The sequence below is a fragment of the Oryx dammah genome, unplaced genomic scaffold (assembly GCF_014754425.2).
Source record: "Oryx dammah isolate SB20612 unplaced genomic scaffold, SCBI_Odam_1.1 HiC_scaffold_29, whole genome shotgun sequence".
In the NCBI taxonomy this organism is placed as follows: Eukaryota; Metazoa; Chordata; class Mammalia; order Artiodactyla; family Bovidae; genus Oryx; species Oryx dammah.
The window spans coordinates 83,992,666-84,013,941 of NW_024070213.1; the positions used below are offsets into that span (position 1 = coordinate 83,992,666).

The window sequence follows — 21,276 nt, forward strand, 5'->3', positions numbered from 1 at the left end:
TGGATCACTAAGGGGAAGCTAGAGGATGCGCGGTTTCCCCACTTTCAGCCAGCGCTCTCTAGGGCGCACGCTCACCTGTGCGAAGAGCCCCTTCCTGCACCTCACGCGGCTCTGGAGCTGGTCCCCGCGCTCACCCCTCTCCTCTCCCGGACTCCGAGGTGCTCCCAGCGTCCCCGCTCCCGTTTCCATCCTCTCTTCCTTCCATTCTTTCTCTCCGTTTTCTCCATTTTCCTTCCTATTCCTACCCCTCTCAGCGTCTGGACCCTTATCGCTCTCTGCTTCTCCCCTCCTCTTTGGACCTCAACCCTCTTCCCCGACGGCCCCTCTCCGTTCCCTTGGTTCCACTTGTCTTTTCTGCTCGCTTTTCTGCGCCGCTCTTTCCCTGTTTTCTGCGCGCCCCAGGCTTCTCAGTCCGACGGCAAGGAACGCGCTCACCGCCCGCAGCCACGGTCCCCAGATCCAGCGCTGATCTCGCCTTCTTCCTCCCCTAAAGGAGCCTCCCCGGAGTTTCCTGGGCCAAGCCCGAGTTCCCGACCCAGGGAACCGCGCTGGCCTCCCGGGGGGCCCAGCTGTCAGGGAAGATGGGTCTATTTTAGGTCCTGCATCCAGTGTCCCCACCCCGAGGACGCGGGCACTGGTCCCGCGACTCGGGTAACACCTCTCCAGCATGATCCTGAGCTAAGGTGGACCCAGTTCCTCCAGAGGGTCACGGATCCCCTGGCCAGGCAGGCGGCAGCGCCACGGCTGTGGATGGCGGTCTCAAAACAAGCATCTCGAAATTCGAGCACCCAGGGAACCCGGGCTCGCGGGCGGGGCGTTCCAGCTCAAGCCACCCACTGCCCGCCCCCCAGGAATAGGCCGCCTTGGCACAGTCACTTCTGGCATAGAGACTCACAGGAGCTTTCCCAGCCTGTGCCCTTTACCTCGGTTTGCCCTGGTTTACTTAATTTCTAGTCAGTCCGGTCATTAGCCTGCAGTAACCTACACGCAGTGGGATCCTTTGGAAAATGATAAGGATTTAGGACCATCAACAAGACACGAGGAGCCACAGCGTCTAACCTAAGCCCCAGAAAGTTGAGAGACCACGCTGCAGACGTGTGCGTGTCCCCATGCGCACTCGAGCGCGCGCGCACACACACACACATATCCCAGTTGGGATCCAGCCACAGGTTTGCACACTGACAAGTCTTTAAGTCAACGGAAAATATAAACAGCTTCACTCACCCGCCTTTTTCTTCCCTCTCCCGATTGGGATCCAGGGAAAAGGGGTGGATTGAGAGACCCTTCTTTCTTTTCTTTTCGCCTTTCTAAAGGGTGGAAATTTCCATCATGTGATAGGGGGCAGCATCCCCAGTGTCGCGTTTCCTGTGGACCCTCCCTTCCAGCCCCAGCCACCAATCGTCAGGCGGCAACCTGAGATGTCAACGAAAGCATCCTCCCAGGTGGGGCTGAGCTGTCCAGCTGTCCCCCAAGAGTGAAGCCTGGGACCTGCCAGCCCCTGCTCCAGCTTTCCTGGACCCACGACAGCAGAGGATATCGTGGTGTGAGTTGAGCTTTTCTGTGGGGTTTTTTTTTTTTTTAAACGATTAAGTTCCTTCATTAGTCAAGGTTGCATTTATTGGATCTGTCCTATATGTGGAAATACATGTCCATGCTCATTTTGAAGTCTGTAAAAGAGTTTTTCTTTCAGTAGGTGGCCCTAAACTTCCTGTAGGTTTGATGATGTCAAACCTGAATCTGACATAAAGGAAAAAAAAAATTGAGGAAGGGTTGTAAATGAAAAACCTTTCATTCACAGTAAAAATCACTTAATGCAAAAGCAGTGTAGAAGATAGTTTGCCAGCCCTCAACCATAGCTAGGGGTCTTTTGCGGTCATTTCCCACCCATTCCAGGATTCCACTGTAAGCATAATCCTCAGTATATATGAAGAAGGAATTAGGATTTAATAAATAGCACTACAATTTCAGTTCTGCTTGTTAAAGGCACGACTTACCATTTTAAGGAAAGCTGTTTACATTGAAACTTTTCTGAGGTTAACCAAAATTCCTGTTTCCAAAAAGCCTATGCAAGTAACAAATATGTTCACAACCTCCTGTTTATTTAATGCTCATTTGTCATTCTTTAAGGGAGAAAATGTTCTGTAGAGATCTGAGCCCCACAGTTTAACAAACTTATCAGGCAACACAAATTACTTTCTAAATTCTCACATACCCAATTTAACTTTATTCAGAATGGTAAGGTTCACTTTTCAGACTGTGAATATCTAGAACTGTCTTATTTTACAGTTCCCATTAACTAATGTATCAGCAGCATCTCAGCACTTAAAAAAAATAAGGATAACAACAAAAACAAAAATCCATCTAGACAATGCAAATATATAATAATCAGGAGGATTAAAAACTCTCCATTAACACACATACACACACATAAGTTCAGTTCAGTTCAGTCACTCAGTTGTATCTGACTCTGCGACCCCATGAATCGCAGCACGCCAGGCCTCCCTGTCCATCACCAACTCCCGGAGCTCACTCAGACTCACGTCCATCGAGTCAATGATGCCATCCAGCCATCTCATCCTCTGTCTTCCCCTTCTCCTCCTGCCCCCAATCTTTCCCAGCATCAGAGTCTTTTCCGATGAGTCAACTCTTCTCATGAGGTGGCCAAAGTACTGGAGTTTCAGCTTTAGCATCATTCCTTCCAAAGAACACCCAGGACTGATCTCCTTTAGAATGGATTGGTTGGACCTCCTTGCAGTCCAAGGGACTCTCAAGAGTCTTCTCCAACACCACACTTCAAAAGCATCAATTCTTCGGCACTCAGCCTTCTTCACAGTCCAACTCTCACATCCATACATGACTACTGGAAAAACCATAGACTTGACTAGACGGACCTTTGTTGGCAAAGTAATGTCTCTGCTTTTGAATATGCTATCTAGGTTGGTCATAACTTTCCTTCCAAGGAGTAAATGTCTTTTAATTTCATGGCTGCAGTCACCATCCACAGTGATTTTGGAGCCCCCCAAAATAAAGTCTGACACAGTTTCTACTGTTTCCCCATCTATTTCCCATGAAGTGATGGGACCAGATGCCATGATCTTTATTTTCTGAATGTTGAGCTTTAAGCCAACCCTTTCACTCTCCTCTTTCACTTTCATCAAGAGGCTTTTTAGTTCCTCTTCACTTTCTGCCATAAGGGTGATATCATCTGCATATCTGCGGTTATTTATATTTCTCCCGGCAATCTTGATTCCAGCTTGTGCTTCTTCCATCCCAGCATTTCTCATGATGTACTCTGCATATTAAGTTAAGCTGTGAAAAGAAGGGAAGCTAAAAGCAAAGGAAAAAAGGAAAGATATAAGCATCTGAATGCAGCGCTCCAAAGAATAGCAAGAAGAGATAAGAAAGCCTTCCTCAGCAATCAATGCAAAAAAATAGAGGAAAGCAACAGAATGGGAAAGACTAGAGATCTCTTCAAGAAAATTAGAGATACCAAGGGAACATTTCATGCAAAGATGGGCTCGGTAAAGGACAGAGATGGTATGGTTCTAACAGAAGCAGAAGATATTAAGAAGAGGTGGCAAGAATACACAGAAGAACTGTACAAAAAAGATCTTCACAACCAGACCAAGAAATTAGAATACATCAGAATAGTTTTGATGTCTCTTTAAACTTGTTGAAACTAGATTATCTTCACATTATTACACTTTTCCATCGATTCTTGTTTAAACAATATAAGCATCTTTTATAAAAGTACTAAATTGTCAAACTTGGTAAAATTGGAAGAGGATTAATGAGAGATCATGATAGATATATATCTCTCTCTACCTAAATTAGTAAAAGCAAAATCCAAGGTTCCAAAACAAAAGGCCCTTTCAGAGAAAATACAAATAAAGATGGGATAAATGCAGTCCTAAGACTGATACTAGTTCACTATGAAGCTACTCAACTTTTTAATGAATTGCTTATTTAGTCAGTTCTTAGTGTCCATATCTTAGCTAGTACAGAAAAATAGTGGTTCTTTGCCTAATTTTCTAGAGAACTATAGGTTGTTCATTTACATATGTGCTACTTGCTTTAATCATACATGTATTGAAATAAAATGAATTGCATTGTCTATAAAGCCACAAAGTGATGAGCAAAATTCAAATTTGTCATCTTTTGTAGCTATTTTACATTCTTAGAGTTTTAGAAGAGCTCTGAGCAGTGTCTAGGTGGTATGAGACAACTGGCATGACATTGTCTTTCCATAATATCATCAAACTCTTGAGCCTTTGAGGACTATGCTGACTCTGCTTAACAATCCTCAAGGGCTTGTTTTAAACCAGCCTTCGAAAGAGAAGGGAATGGCAATCCCTGGAGAAGGGAATAGCAATCCACTCCAGTATTCTTGCCTGGAGAATCCCATGGACAGAGGAGCCTGGTGGGCTACAGTCCATAGGATCACAAAGAGTCGGACTTGACTAAGCGACTAACACTACTACTACTACTTGTGAGGTTGGTGTTTATCTTTACTTTTCAGATGAGAAAACAGAGTGAATGAGTTAAGGGACTTACCAGAGGCAGAATCAGAGTAAGGATTCAGCTATATATGATTCCAAAGGTCTCCCCCTTCTCTCCCATCGTTAGACTTGTCCTAATTTGGGCTCCAGAAGCACATCATAACACATGAGTATAGGCCCCACTAGACTTCAAGCTCCTGAGCAACCATTCTGTTTATTCTCATCAGTGTTCCTGACATTTGCCGTAGGGTAGCTCTGTACTTATTTATTGGATGAGTGGCTGAACTAATGAAGAACACCCCTACAATTTGTATACTGTCACACACTATCTGTGCCTGAGTTATTTGTTAAATAAAGTGATCTGTGATTTATCCCTAGTGATATTTTGCATCTTCTCTCAATTTTTTCTCTGTAGTTAAGAAGAACCATAATTAGGTGGCCAGTTAAATTTTGGTGCCCAGAGAGACAATTGCTGATTCAGTCTGCCAGGCTACCAGTTACTCTGACATGCTTTGTGTAACTGGTGTTTGAACAGAGACTGACATTGATTTGCTATTGCCAGGTAACACACTAGCATGGCAGCTTTCAGAAAATACCAAATTACTCTCAAAGCAATTTTTCCCCTTTGCAACATTCCTCTGAGAGCTAGAAACATAGTCGTGTCAAACAACTTACTATTTCCTTTATTTGGAAAAATAAAATGAAAGAACTTATCACTAATCTCTCAAAACTAGAGATGTTTAATGAGAATGACCACATTTAAAATAAGTATTAATATATACATGTATGTTTTGTGAATGAATAAGATGTAGAACATGTAAAGTTAAACACTTGGTTTCTGATTTCTGGAGCCAGAATCCTTCCTGGATTTGAATTCCAACTTTGATATTTACTAGCTGGTAATTAGTTATTAGTTACATAATAATTAGGTAAATTATTAACTTCTCTATGCCCCAGTTTCCTCATCTGTAATTTAGGACTTCCCAGGTGGTGCTAAAGAACCACCTACAAATGGGAAAGAACCCACGTACCAATGCAGGAGACTTTAGAGACTCAGGTTCAATCCTTGGTTGGGACAATCCCCTGGAGGATGGCATGGTAACCCACTCCAGTATTCTTGCCTGAGAAACTCCATGGACAGAGGAGCCTGGAGGGCTACAGTCCGTAGCATCACAAAGAGGTGGACACAACTGAAATGACTGAGCATGTATTTTTACCTATTCTAGAGTTGTTTCAAAAAATCAAATAAATCTCGTAAGGCACTTAAATCATCCTTTTTCACATGGAAAATACTGATTATAGTTGTATCATCTGTTACTGAAAATTTCTTATAATTACCCTAAAACTTCATTCTATTCCCCTGGGCCTGTTTCCTCCTTCTTAGTACAAGAGAGCAGACTATTTAATCCTTGCCTCCTGTGTGATCTTAACATTCTACAATTGCACAGCTTATGGGTATTTACTTCTTTTATTCCCTTGTTACCACAATAAAACCCTAGTTCCCTAAAATTTTGCCTTCTGAAGTAATGGAGAACAGGAAACTATCATTAACCTATTATTTAAATTTCTTAAGATTGAAATGTAAAGCAATACAAAATTTGCAGTTTAATTTTGAAACCATGAAAGCATTTAACTTCTAGTCTTCAAATATAAGAGATAGATGTTGTGAAAGAGGTCAAAATTGTGTGCTTACTTTTCCATGGCCCTGTTCCAATTCTGCTGTAGGTTTCATTCTTTCTCATTGTATGATAAATTGTTTACATGGTTCCTCTTGAGACAGTAAGTTCTGTAGATGTGATATCAAAACATATTTGCTGAATAAATAAATAAGTGAGTCAATCAATTGATGCTTCTCTGTTTTACAAAAAGTTGAAAAGCTAAGTGATAATTTTCTTCAAGATAAGGATGGAATTTAATCAAACAGAAGTATTTCAAATTCAGATACCGCTATGAAGACACTTTTGGAACTCACTGATTTAAAATTATAATCTGGCTTTGTGTGTTGTGCTTAGTCACTCAGTCATGGCTGACTCTTTGCAACCCCATGGACTTCAACCTACCAGGCTCCTCCACTTATAGGTATTCTCCAGGCAAGAATACTGGAGTGGATTGCCATACCTTCCTCCAGGGGATCTTACCAACCCAGGGATTGAACCCAGGTCTCCCACATTGCAGACAGATTCTTTACTGCCTGAGCCACCAGGGAAGCCCTGGAGGAGGGCATGGCAACCCACTCCAATATTATTGTCTGGAGGATCCCCATGTATGGAGGAGCCTTACAGTCCATGGGGTCGCAAAGAGTCAGACATGACAGAGTGACTAAGCACAGTACACAAAGCCAGGTTATAATTTTATTTTATTTTTTTTACATAATATCCCTTCTTTTTTATATTTTTTCATTTCATATATGATATTATACATGTTTCAATGCCATTCTCCCAAATCATCCCACCCTCTCCCTCTCCCACAGAGTCCAAAAGACTGTTCTATACATCTGTGTCTCTTCTGCTGTCTCACATACAGGGTTATCGTTACCATCTTTCTAAATTCCATATATATGCATTAGTATACTGTATTGGTGTTTTTCTTTCTGGCTTACCTCACTCTGTATAATCAGCTCCAGTTTCATCCACCTCATTAGAACAGATTCAAATGTATTCTTTTTAATGGCTGAGTAATACTCCATTGTGTATATGTACCACAGCTTTCTTATCCATTCCTCTGCTGATGGACATCTAGGTTGCTTCCATGTCCTGGCTATTATAAACAGTGCTGTGATGAACACTGGGGTACACGTGTCTCTTTCAATTTTGGATTCCTTGATGTATATGCCCAGCAGTGGGATTGCTGGGTCATATGGCAGTTCTATTTCCAGTTTTTTAAGGAATCTCCACACTGTTCTCCATAGTGGCTGTACTAGTTTGCATTCTCACTAACAATGTAAGAGGGTTCCCTTTTTGCACATCCTCTCCAGCATTTATTGCTTGTAGACTTTTGGATAGCAGCCATTCTGACTGGTGTGAAATGGTACCTCATTGTGGTTTTGATTTGTATTTCCCTGATAATGAGTAATGTTGAGCATCTTTTCATGTGTTTGTTAGCCATCTGTATGTCTTCTTTGGAGAAATGTCTGTTTAGTTCTTTGGCCCATTTTTTGATTGGGTCATTTATTTTTCTGGAATTGTGCTGCAGGAGTTGCTTGTATATTTTTGAGATTAGTTCTTCAGTTGCTTCATTTGCTATTATTTTATCCCATTCTGAAGGCTGTCTTTTCACCTTGCTTAGAATTTCCTTTGTTGTGCAGAAGCTTTTAAGTTTAATTAGGTCACATTTGTTTATTTTTGCTTTTATTTCCAATATTCTGGGTGGTGGGTCATAGAGGATCCTGCTGTGATTTATGTCGGAGAGTGTTTTGCCTATGTTCTCCTCTAGGAGTTTTATAGTTTCTGGTCTTATGTTTAGATCTTTAATCCATTTTGAGTTTATTTTTGTGTAAGGTGTTAGAAAGTGTTCTAGTTTTATTCTTTTACAACTGGTTGACCAGTTTTCCCAGCACCACTTGTTAAAGAGATTGTCTTTTCTCCATTGTATATTCTTTTCTCCTTTGTCAAAGATAAGGTGTCCATAGGTGCGTGGATTTATCTCTGGGCTTTCTATTTTGTTCCATTGATCTATATTTCTGTCTTTGTGCCAGTACCATACTGTCTTGATGACTGTGGCTTTGTAGTAGAGCCTGAAGTCAGGCAGGTTGATTCCTCCAGTTCCATTCTTCGTTCTCAAGATTGCTTTGGCTGTTTGAGGTTTTTTATATTTCCATACAAATTGTGAAATTTGGTAGCTTGAGAGGGATTGTATTGAATCTATAGATTGTTTGGGTAGTATACTCATTTTCGCTATATTGATTCTTCTGATCCATGAACATGGTATATTTCTCCATCTATTAGTGTCCTCTTTGATTTCTTTCACCAGTGTTTTATAGTTTTCTATATATAGGTCTTTAGTTTCTTTAGGTAGATATATTCCTAAGTATTTTATTCTTTTCGTTGCAATGGTGAATGGAATTGTTTCCTTAATTTCTCTTTCTATTTTCTCATTATTAGTATATAGGAATGCAAGGGATTTCTGTGTGTTGATTTTATATCCTGCAACTTTACTAAATTCATTGATTAGCTCTAGTAATTTTCTGGTGGAGTCTTTAGGGTTTTCTATGTAGAGTATCATGTCATCTGCAAACAGTGAGCGTTTTACTTCTTTTCCAGTTTGGATTCCTTTTATTTCTTTTTCCTCTCTGATTGCTGTGGGAAAAACTTCCAAAACTATGTTGAATAGTAGTGGTGAGAGTGGGCACTCTTGTCTTGTTCCTGACTTTAGGGGAAATGCTTTCAGGTTTTCACCATTGAGGATAATGTTTGCTATGGGTTTGTCATATATAGCTTTTGTTATGTTGAGGTATGTTCCTTCTATGCCTGCTTTCTGGAGAGTTTTTATCATAAATGGATGTTGAATTTTGTCAAAGGCTTTCTCTGCATCTATTGAGATAATCATATGGCTTTTATTTTTCAATTTATTAATGTGGTGAATTACATTGATTGATTTCCAGATATTGAAGAATCCTTGCATCCCTGGGATAAAGCCCACTTGGTCATGGTGTATGATCTTTTTAATGTGTTGTTGGATTCTGATTGCTAGAATTTTGTGAAGGATTTTTGCATGTATGTTCATCAGTGATATTGGCTTATAGTTTCCTATTTTTGTGGCATCTTTGTCAGGTTTCGGTTTTAGGGTGATGGTGGCCTCATAGAATGAGTTTGGAAGTTTACCTTCCTCTGCAATTTTCTGGAAGAGTTTGAGTAGGATAGGTGTTAGCTCTTCTTGAAATTTTTAGTAGAATTCAGCTGTGAAGCTGTCTGGACCTGGGCTTTTGTTTGCTGGGAGATTTCTGATTACAGTTTCAATTTCCGTGCTTGTGATGGGTCTGTTAAGATTTTCTATTTCTTCCTGGTTCAGTTTTGGAGAGTTGTACTTTTCTAAGAATTTGTCCATTTCTTCCAAGTTGTCCATTTTAGTGGCATATAATTGCTGATAGTAGTCTCTTATGATCCTTTGTATTTCTGTGTTGTCTGTTGTGATCGCTCTATTTTAATTTCTAATTTTATTGATTTGATTTTTCTCCCTTTGTTTCTTGATGAGTCTGGCTAATGGTTTGTCAATTTTATTTATCCTCTCAAAGAACCAGCTTTTGGCTTTGTTGATTTTTGCTATGGTCTCTTTTGTTTCTTTTGCATTTATTTCTGCCCTAATTTTTAAGATTTCTTTACTTCTACTAACCCTGGGGTTCTTCATTTCTTCCTTTTCTAGTTGCTTTAGGTGTAGGGTTAGGTTATTTATTTGACTTTTTTCTCGTTTCTTGAGGTGTGCCTGTATTGCTATGAACTTTCCCCTTAGCACTGATTTTACAGTGTCCCACAGGTTTTGGGTTGTTGTGTTTTCATTTTCATTCCTTTTTATGCATATTTTGATTTATTTTTGATTTATTCTGTGACTCATTGGTTATTCAGCAGCATGTTTTTCAGCATCCATATGTTGGAATTTTTAATAATTTTTCTCCTGTAATTGAGATCTAATCTTACTGCATTGTGATCAGAAAAGATGCTTGGAATGATTTCAATTTTTTTGAATTTCCCAAGGGTAGATTTATGGCCCAGGATGTGATCTATCCTGGAGAAGCTTCCGTGTGCGCTTGAGAAAAAGGTGAAATTCATTGTTTTGGGGTGAAATGTCCTATAGATATCAATTAGGTCTAACTGGTCTAGTGTATCATTTAAAGTTTGTGTTTCCTTGTTAATTTTCTGTTTAGTTGATCTATTCATAGGTGTGAGTGGGGTATTAAAGTCTCCCACTATTATTGTGTTACTGTTAATTTCCCCTTTCATACTTGTTAGCATTTGTCTTACATATTGCAGTGCTCCTATGTTGGGTGCATATATATTTATAATTGTTATATCTTCTTCTTGGATTGATCCTTTGATCATTATGTAGTGTCCTTCTTTGTCTCTCTTTACAGCCTTTGTTTTAAAGTCTATTTTATCTGATATGAGTATTGCTACTTCTGCTTTCTTTCAGTCTCTATTTGCATGGAATGTCTTTTTCCAGCCCTTCACCTTCAGTCTGTATGTGTCCCCTGTTTTGCGGTGGGTCTCTTGTAGACAACATATATGGGGGTCTTGGTTTTGTATCCATTCAGCCAGTCTTTGTCTTTTGGTTGGGGTATTCAATCCATTTACATTTAAGGTAATTATTGATAAGTATGATCCCATTGCCATTTACTTTATTGTTTTGAGTTCGAGTTTATACACCCTTTCTGTGTTTCCTGTCTAGAGAAGATTCTTTAGCATTTGTTGGAAAGCTGGTTTGTTGGTGCTGAATTCTCTCAGCTTTTGCTTGTCTGCAAAGCTTTTGATTTCTCCTTCATATTTGAATGAGATCCTTGCTGGGTACAGTAATCTGGGCTGTAGGTTATTTTCTTTCATCACTTTAAGTATGTCTTGCCATTCCCTCCTGGCCTGAAGAGTTTCTATTGAAAGATCAGTTGATACCCTTATGGGAATCCCCTTGTGTGTTATTTGTTGTTTTTCCCTTGCTGCTTTTAATATTTATTCTTTGTGTTTAACCTTTGTTAATTTGATTAATATGTGTCTTGGGGTGTTTCACCTTGGGTTTATCCTGTTTGGGACTCTCTGGGATTCTTGGACTTGGGTGATTATTTCCTTCCCCATTTTAGGGAAGTTTTCAACTATTATCTCCTCAAGTATTTTCTCATGGCCTTTCTTTTTGTCTTCTTCTTCTAACACTGTCCTGGAGGTCTCTGAGATTGTCCTCTTTCTCTTAATTCGTTTTTCTTTTTTCCTCTCGGATTCATTTATTTCTACCATTCTATCTTCTACTTCACTAATCCTATCTTCTGCCTCCATTATTCTACTATTTGTTGCCTCCAGAGTGTTTTTGATCTCATTTATTGCATTGTTCATTATATATTGACTATTTTTTATTTCTTCTAGGTCCTTGTTAAACCTTTCTTGCATTTTCTCAGTCCTTGTCTCCAAGCTATTTATCTGTGATTCCATTTTGATTTTAAGACTTTGGATCATTTTCACTATCATTATTCAGAATTCTTTATCAAGTAGATTCCCTATCTCTTCCTCTTTTGTTTGGTTTGGTGGGCATTTATCCTGTTCCTTTACCTGCTGTGTATTCCTCTATCTCTTCATCTTGTTTATGTTGCTGTATTTGGGGTGGCCTTTCTGTATTCTGGCAGTTTGTGGCATTCTCTTTATTGTGGAGTTTCCTTGCTGTGGGTGGGGTTGTACAGGTGGCTTGTCAAGGTTTCCTGGTTAGAGAAGCTTGTGTCAGTGTTCTAGTGGGTGGAGCTGGATTTCTTCTCTCTGGAGTGCAATGAAGTGTCCAGTAATGAGTTATGAGATGACAATGGGTTTGGAGTAGCTTTGGGCAGCCTGTATATTGAGGCTCAGGGCTGTGTTCCTGTGTTGCTGGAGAACTTACATGGTATGTCTTGCTCTGGAACTTGTTGGCCCTTGGGTGGTGCTTGGTTTCAGTGTAAGTATGGAGGCATTTGATGAGCTCCTGTCGATTCATGTTCCCTGGAGTCAGGAGTTCTCTGGTGTTCTCAGGATTTGGACTTAAGCCTCCTACTTCTGGTTTTCAGTCTTATTTTCATAGTAGTCTCAAGACTTCTCAATCTATACAGCACCGTTGATAAAACATCTCCTTTTGAAGACAATGGGCTGCTTTTCTTGGTGCCTGATGTCCTCTGCCAGCATTCAGAAGTTGTTGTGGAATTTACTCAGCGTTTAAATGTTCTTTTGATGAATTTGTTGGGGAGAAAGTGGTCTCCCTTCCTATTCCTCTGCCATCTTAGGACCACCTCCAGGTTATAATTTTAAACCAGTGAGTTCCAAAAGTGTCTTCATAGTGGTATTTGAATTTGAAATGTTTTTGTTTGATTAAATTCCATCCTTATCTTGAAGAAAATTATCACTTAGCTCTTCAACTTTTTGTAAAACAGAGAAGCATCAATTGATTGATTCATTTATTAATTTTTTCATCAAATGGCTTTACTGGGAGTCTTATTTTACTTCAGCCTGGATGAAGGTTCTTCCTAACCTGTGTGGGACATTAGAAGAACTGAGTCTTCTTGGGATTTTCTGTGCCACTCCATATAGCTGTTGCTGACCAAGGGGGATTCCTCCTTCTATGTCACATAGAGGTTCAATGCTTTTCCAGATTCTTCTCTGATGAGGCTGTCAGCAAAGCAGAATATCCAGACCCTTCTCTTTCATGTCATCCTGCTTGGACAGACTTCAATAGCTCACAAGTGCAGGACTTTGTAAATATGATAAGTTCTGAGGAGTGAAGCACATCTCTGAAGGGTATCCCAAGGTGGATGATTCAGGGTTGAAATTCTGACTAATTTGACTGCACAAAGGAAGGCTCTGACATGAAGCCTCATGTATGTTGCTTTCACTTGAGACATCTCTCCTCTCTGGACTTTGCCTGCCCACAGGTAGTCCCCTGTTTAAAGCTCATGACCCCATGTCCTTCCTCAGCAAATCCAGTCCTGTCTGCATTTGCTCATCCTCTGATTTAAAAAACATTTACTGGGTACTTCCTAAGTTCTAGCTATGAGTGACAAAATGGTGAGTCAAAACAGACACAATCTTTGTTCTCATGCAGTTTATAATTTGGTAGGAGAAAGCATTTTAATCAAAGTGTTAAGTGTCAATCACTCAGTTGTGATGACTCTTTGGGACGTCATGGACTATATCCCTCCAGGCTCCTCTGTCCATGGAATTCTCCAGGCCAAGAATACTGGAGTGGGTAGCCATTCCCTTCTCCAGGGGGTCTTCCCAACCCCGAGATCGAATTCTTTACCATCTGAGCCACCAGGAAAGCCTGAGAGTGAGTCAAAGCAGACACAATCTTTGTTCTCGTGGGGTTTATGATCTGGTAGGATAAAACAAAGTGTGACATTAATACACATAAAATGACAAAGACTGCAGTGAAAGATGGATACACTGACCATAGGGACAGACTTACCTGAGGAAATGAGTCATGAAGATGAAAGTGAACAACTTTAATGTATTCCCATGCATATAGGAAACCTGTGCCTGTGGGGGAGGCAAGGTAGCCTGGTGCTCCTGAGATCGTGGGACATGCAGATCCACCTCAGGTAGAGGGATCACCTTCGGTAGCAAGAGGGATACATTCCCCCATTCTCTCCAGAGGTGGACAAACTCCTGTCCCCACAATGGAATAAATGCAAGAACCTGATTCTAGTTCTGTCTCTCTATCAGTGAGAGCTGTGGGCTGGCTGGTTTGTGTTCCTAGATCCTCTGCAAATCCACACATTTCACAGACACATGATTTACTCATCTAGAGACAACCAGAGTTACTCCTCTTTTTGTCTGATCCTTTAGTAACCCAATAGCTCAGGTGGTAAAGAATCCACCTGCAATGCAGGAGACCCCAGTTCTATTTCTGGGTGGAGGAGATCTGCTGGAAGAAGGGATAGGCTACCTACTCCAGTCTTCTTGGGCTTCCCTGTGGCTCAGCTGGTAAAGAACCCATCTGCAATGTGGAAGACCTGGGTCTGATCCCTGGATTGAGAAGATACCCTGGAGAAGGGAGAGGCTACCCACTCCAGTATTCTGGCCTAGAGAATTCCAGGGACTGTATTGTCCATGGGGTTGCAAAGAGTTAGACATGACTGAGCGACTTTCATACATACTTATACTTAGGAATCTGAGAGAATCCCATCCTACCCCTAACGAAATCCTTTCAGCTCTTTTTATGTTCTTCCTTAAGCCAAGCACATCACATTAACATCATGATACACTAGTTATCAGTTATCCCTTTGCTTTCTGGAAGCAATGATCCAGCTTGATGGGATATTTTTGATAAGAGACCCTCTGTTGATGCTCTAGATAGAAGAGGATGGAATCTGTTAGTTTAATCTGCCATAGAGAGTTCAAGGTAAAAAAAGGGTTCTGGCTTTTATAATAAAGCCAGACTGTAAACTGGTGAGAGCATCTGAATGGGATGGTAATGCATGAGCCTCAAATTCAGGAACACTGAACACCATTGTTTTGAGGAAGATCTGGTGCATGAAACAGAGTTTCCTTTAAAACTTATTAAAAAAAAAATGAAAAGTCCATTTAAAACTGAGATTTACAGTCAGTGCATAAATTTTTCTTAAATCTATGTTGACACATTGCAGCATGTAGTATGTTAGGAAAGACCTGTTGCAATATTTAACGTGTAAAGGACAAAGTCACACGTCAAGCCCAGCTTCTGGGCTCTGTGTTTTTTAACAAAACCCATTTTTATGTTAGCAGTTCTACTTACAACTTACAGGGAAAATGCCTCCAGATAAACTTGGCCATCCTTGTTCAAAGGTATGAGCTAGTACACAAAAGTGTCGAGGTGATCATGACAATTGGTTTCCAAATGTAAATTTCAAGTATCCTCATCAAATTGAGTCTTCTGTTCATGAACCTAGTATTTTGTTACCTTTGCTCTCACTTTAAAATCAGCTCACCAAATAGGGTCCCCACTCTTTAGGCTGGCCTTAGCCAGAGGAGTAAATGCGATGGAATGTGACTGACATACGCTTTTACTTTCCCCTTTGAGTATCCTCTGGTCCCTGCCTGAACATGTCCTATTTTCTATCTTTTGCAGGACAAGAAAGAGCCTTCTGTCCATTTAGGAAGGCAGACTCCCTACTTTGCTCCCTGAGGTAATGTTCTAATCTCTGGATACCTCATAAAAATGTAATGCTCTTTCTCTCATTTTATTCAGAAGCTTGTACTTCTTTAGGGAAAGCAGACCTTTAAGCATGCAATACACCAAAATCCTCAGAATCACCCATTCTGTGAACAGGCCTTGAAAAGAACTGCTTGATGACAGCCTAAGAGATGTCCTAATATGGGGGAGGTATCACCTATTTGGGTTTCCCCAGTGGCTCAGTGGTAAAGAATCTGCCTGCAATGCAGGAGACACAGGAGACATGGGTTTGATCCCTGGGTTGAGAAGATGCCCTGGAGGAGGGCATGGCAACCATCTAGTATTCTTGCCTGGAGAATCCCATGGATAGAGAAGCCTGACAGGTTACAGTCCATAGGGTCAGAAAGAGTCGGAGACAGCTGTAACTGAACACACACCCACATCACCCATTTAGGACTGACCTCAGCACAAAAGTTGACAGTCTGACATACGTCTAATGCATCTTCAGCTTTCTCTTGCCCCATGGGATGTGTTGCGGGGGGAGTCCCCACACCCTCACATTCTTATCCTTCTCCATGTCAAAATCTGCTCAGTTGACAGACATAAGTTGTCAACTTCTGTGCTGAGGTCAGTCCTAAATAGATGATGTGCGTGTGTGTTCAGTTACAGCTGTGTCTGACTCTTTGTGACCCTATTACTGTAGCTTGCCAGGCTTCTCTGCCCATGAGATTCTCTAGGCAAGAATACTGGAGTGGGTGGCCATGCCCCCCTCCAGGGGATCTTCTCGACCCAGGGATTGAACCCGTGTCTCCTGTGTCTGCTGCATTGCAGGCAGATTCTTTACCACTGAGCCACTGGGGAAACCCAAATAGGTGATACTTCCCCCATATTAGGACCTCTTAGGCTGTCATCGGCATTAAGATGTGAGGATTTGAGGTACTATCTTCTGTCTATTTAGCAACATTTATTCACAGGCTGGATAATGTCTAAGATGCAGATACTAGTTAGACATTCGCTGTTCTTAAGAAGCCTTCCCAGGTGGTGCTAGTGGTAAACAACACGCCTGCCAATGCAGAAGACGCAAGAGAGGCAGGTCTATCCTTGGATTGAAAAGATCCCCTGGAGGAGGGCATGACAATCCACTCTAGTATTCTTGCCTGGAGAATCCCATGGACAGAGGAGCCTGGCGGGCTTTGGTCCATAGGGTTGCAAAGAGTTGGACACAACTGAAGTCAGCTAGCCCACCCACCCTATTCTTAAGAATTAGCAGTCTAAGGGAGAGGAGTGCACAGGTAAAAATAATTATTCTAAAATAATTTGGGGGGTGACTGGAGGACAGTGTTGAGAAGAACGTGTGAAGGAATGTGAAACTAAGCAACCTCAAGGTTCCAGCTGGGTCATGGTTGGAAAACATCCCGAAACCCTCACCCAAAGCAACGTGATAGTGCTTAATGTTAATTATTCCTATTCTCCAACACTTAAAGGGATCCTGTTTCCTTGGAATGTTTGCTACTGATAGAATAACCAAACAACCTTTAGGCCAAAGGAATGAATCTCTAAGTGTGGAATTTCGGGAACCGGAAGAAATGTGCTATATCTTTATTGTTTCTAATTGCTGACAGGTCCACACACAGATTTGTACCAGATCTGTCTGAAGCATGGGGTATATGGAAACTCCCAAACTCCATTCTGAAGAAGTTGATTTGGTAACATCAGTTTGTGTCCCTTGAATCTACCTTTTAATGATATACCTTGGATCATCCTAATGTGTGGCCACGTTTGAAAACTACAATGCTATCTCTTGAAAACAAAATTATACTGGGTCAGATCTTGTCTTTTTGTAAGGTTAACTCTCACCCTTCCCCAGGGTCCTAACTTAATGTCAGAGAATAACTGAGGTCACAAACAGATTGGAATTTTACTATTTTAGTGTCCATATCTGTTATATGGATCATACTGGCTTTGGAATCCAGGTCCATAAACTTTACCTGGATAGGGCTCATTTTCCTGGGCCTGGAACCAGATGAAAATTTTGTGTGAGGCAGGGTCCCTAAATAGCCACCTGAATGGGAATTCCCCAGAATACTCTCTCATTCCACCCCCAGCATGCCGAACCAGTGTCTCTAGAATGTGAGGAAAACATATTTTTAACACATTCCTCAAGTGGTTCTCACTCCCACTAAGACAGAGACTGTCTAGACAAGATGCACCCACTGATGAGACAAATTTGAGGATGTGCTGGAGGGTGGTAGGTCCAGCAGTCTAAATTCAGTACTTACAGGGTCTGGTGACAATTCACCATATTATCTCTGATGCAGCTTCTTCCATGGAGAAGTGAGAGGGCCAGGCAAGTGGAGATGCTGAGCAGGTAATTGTAGAGGGTGGGACAGGGAGGGTGGAGAGAAGTCCTGAGTTAGGAAATTCAAGAAGCAGATCATGAGCAGAAGGACCTTGGTTATAACACTGAGAACTGGGGGCTGGTGGCACTTAAATTTGCATATGAATTTGCTCAGTAAGAATGACTAATCTCTGCTCTACAGAGCATCAGCTGTGAGAATTCACTTCCAAGACAGCTCGTTCACATGGCTCACAAGTTGGTGATGACTGTCATCTAGTTTCAACTGGAGCTATGATCTGAGAGCCTCAGTTATTCTCCACGTGGGCCTTGCACATGGAACTGCTTGAGTGCTCTCATTGCCATGGTGACTGATTTCCAAGAGTGAATGTTCCAAAGGGTAGAAATTGGAAATGCTATCTGCTTAAGTCGGGGCCTAGAAAAGGGAATGTAGCACCTCTACCATATACTATTGGTCAAGCAGTCACAGAGCCTGACCTCATCCTCATCCTCTTAATGAAAAAATGTTAAAACTTTGAGACCTTGTTTAATCTATCACAATGAGAATGGATTGAGTAAACAGAAATAAGAAATATGATCAATTACAATATTGTGTTAATTTCAGATCTACAGCATAGTGATTTAATTTTCTGCAGGTTACATTTCATTAAGGTTATTATAAGATCAGTTCAGTTCAGTTCAGTTCAGACACTCAGTCGTGTCCGACTCTTTGCGACCCCATGAATCGCAGCACACCAGGCCTCCCAAGTGTCCATCACCATCTCCCGGAGTTCACTCAGACTCACGTCTATCCAGTCAGTGATGCCATCCAGCCATCTCCTCCTCTGTTGTCACCTTCTCCTCCTGCCCCCAACCCTTCCCAGCATCAGAGTCTTTTCCAGTGAGACAACTCTTCACATGAGGTGGCCAAAGTACTGGAGTTTCAGCTTTAGCATCATTCCTCCAGAGAAATCCCACGGCTGATCTCCTTCAGAATGGACTGGTTGGATCTCCTTGCAGTCCAAGGGACTCTCAAGAGTCTTCTCCAACACCACACTTCAAACACATCAATTCTTCGGCACTCAGCCTTCTTCACAGTCCAACTCTCCATCCATACATGACCACAGGAAAAACCATAGCCTTGACTAGACGGACCTTAGTTGGCAGAGTAATGTCTCTGCTTTTGAATGTGCTGTCTAGGTTGGTCATAACTTTTCTTCCAAGGAGTAAGCGTCTTTTAATTTCATGGCTGCAGTCACCATCTGCAGTGATTTTGGAGCCCCCCAAAATAAAGTGACACTGTTTCCACTGTTTCCCCATCTATTTCCCATGAAGTGATGGGACCGGATGCCATGATCTTCGTTTTCTGAATGTTGAGACTTAAGCCAACTTTTTCACTCTCCTCTTTCACTTTCATCAAGAGGCTTTTTAGTTCCTCTTCACTTTCTGCCATAAGGGTGGTGGCATCTGCATATCTGAGGTTATTGATATTTCTTCTGGCAATCCTGATTCCAGCTTGTGTTTCTTCCAGCCCAGCATTTCTCGTGATGTACTCTACATAGAAGTTAAATAAGCAGGGTGACAATATACAGCCTTGACATACTCCTTTTCCTATTTGGAACCAGTCTGTTGTTCCATGTCCAGTTCTAACCGTTGCTTCCTGACCTGCATACAGATTTCTCAAGAGGCAGGTCAGGTGGTCTGGTATTCCCATCTCTCTCAGAATTTTCCACAGTTTATTGTGATCCACACAGTCAAAGGCTTTGGCATAGTCAATAAAGCAGAAATGTTGTTCTGGAACTCTTGCTTTTTCCATGATCCAGTGGATGTTGGCAATTTGATCTCTGGTTCCTCTGCCTTTTCTAAAACCAGCTTGAACATCAGGGAGTTCACGGTTCATGTATTGCTGAAGCCTGGCTTGGAGAATTTTAAGCATTACTTTACTAGCATGTGAGATGAGTGCAATTGTGTGGTAGTTTGAGCATTCTTTGGCATTGCCTTTCTTTGGGATTGCAATGAAAACTGACCTCTTCCAGTCCTGTGGCCACTGCTGAGTTTTCCAAATTTGCTGGCATGCTGAGTGCAGCACTTTTACAGCATCCTCTTTCAGGATTTGAAACAGCTCAACTGGAATTCCATCACCTCCACTAGCATTGTTCGTAGTGATGCTTTCTAAGGCCCACTTGACTTTACATTCCAAGATGTCTGGCTCTAGATTAGTGATCACATCATCATGATTACCTGGGTCATGAAGATCTTTTTCGTACAGTTCTTCCACCTCTTCTTAATATCTTCTGCTTCTGTTAGGTCCATACCATTTCTGTCCTTTATCGAGCCCATCTTTGCATGAAATGTTCCCTTGGTATCTCTAATTTTCTTGAAGAGATCCCTAGTCTTTCCCATTCTGTTGTTTTCCTCTATTTCTTTGTATTGATCGCTGAAGAAGGCTTTCTTATCTCTTCTTGGTATTCTTTGGAACTCTGCATTCAGATGCTTATATCTTTCCTTTTCTCCTTTGCTTTTCGCCTCTCTTCTTTTCACAGCTATTTGCAAGGCCTCCCCAGACAGCCATTTTGTTTTTTTGCATTTGTTTTCCATGGGGATGGTGTTGATCCCTGTCTCCTGTACAATGTCATGAACCTCATTCCATAGTTCATTAGGCACTCTATCTATCAGATCTAGGCCATGAAATCTATTTCTCACTTCCACTGTATAATCATAAGGGATTTGATTTAGGTCATATCTGAATGGTCTAGCGGTTTTCCCTATTTTCTTCAATTTGAGTCTGAATTTGGTAATAAGGAGTTCATGATTTGAGCCACAGTCAGCTCCTGGTCTTGTTTTTGCTGACTGTATCGAGCTTCTCCATCTTTGGCTGCATAGAATATAATCAATCTGATTTTGGTGTTGACCATCTGGTGATGTCCATGTGTAGAGTCTTCTCTTGTGTTGTTGGAAGAGGGTGTTTGCTATGACCAGTGCGTTTTCTTGGCAAAACTCCATTAGTCTTTGCCCTGCTTCATTCTGCATTCCAAGGCCAAATTTGCCTGTTACTCCAGGTGTTTCTTGACTTCCTACTTTTGCATTCCAGTCCCCTATAATGAAAAGGAATTCTTTTTTGGGTGTTAGTTCGAAAAGGTCTTGTAGGTCTTCATAAAACTGTTCAACTTCAGTTTCTTCAGCCTTACTGGTTGGGGCATAGACTTGGATAGCTGTGATATTGAATGGTTTGCCTTGGAGACAAACAGAGATCATTCTGTCATTTTTGAGATTGCATCCAGGTACTGCATTTCGGACTCTTTTGTTGACCATAACGGCTACTCCATTTATTCTGAGGGATTCCTGCCCGCAGTAGTAGATATAATGGTCATCTGAGTTAAATTCACCCATTCCAGTCCATTTTAGTTTGCTGATTCCTAGAATGTCGACATTTACCCTTGCCATCTCTTGTTTGACCACTTCCAATTTGCCTTGATTCATGGACCTGACATTCCAGGTTCCTATGCAGTATTGCTCTTTACAGCATCGGATCTTGCTTCTATCACCAGTCACATCCACAACTGGGTATTGTTTTTGCTTTGGCTCCATCCCTTCATTCTTTCTGGAGTTATTTCTCCACTGATCTCCAGTAGCACACTGGGC

The 21,276-nt window shown here is 41.4% G+C and overlaps 1 long non-coding RNA gene across 1 annotated transcript; it reads left to right on the plus strand.

Moving 5' to 3' along the window:
• The first annotated feature begins 861 nt into the window (after positions 1–861).
• On the plus strand, positions 862–17,352 carry LOC120857928. Its single transcript, XR_005719776.1, has 3 exons — positions 862–1,543; positions 15,255–15,312; positions 16,922–17,352. It is a non-coding gene; the product is annotated as an uncharacterized LOC120857928 (long non-coding RNA).
• The last annotated feature ends 3,924 nt before the right edge of the window (positions 17,353–21,276 follow it).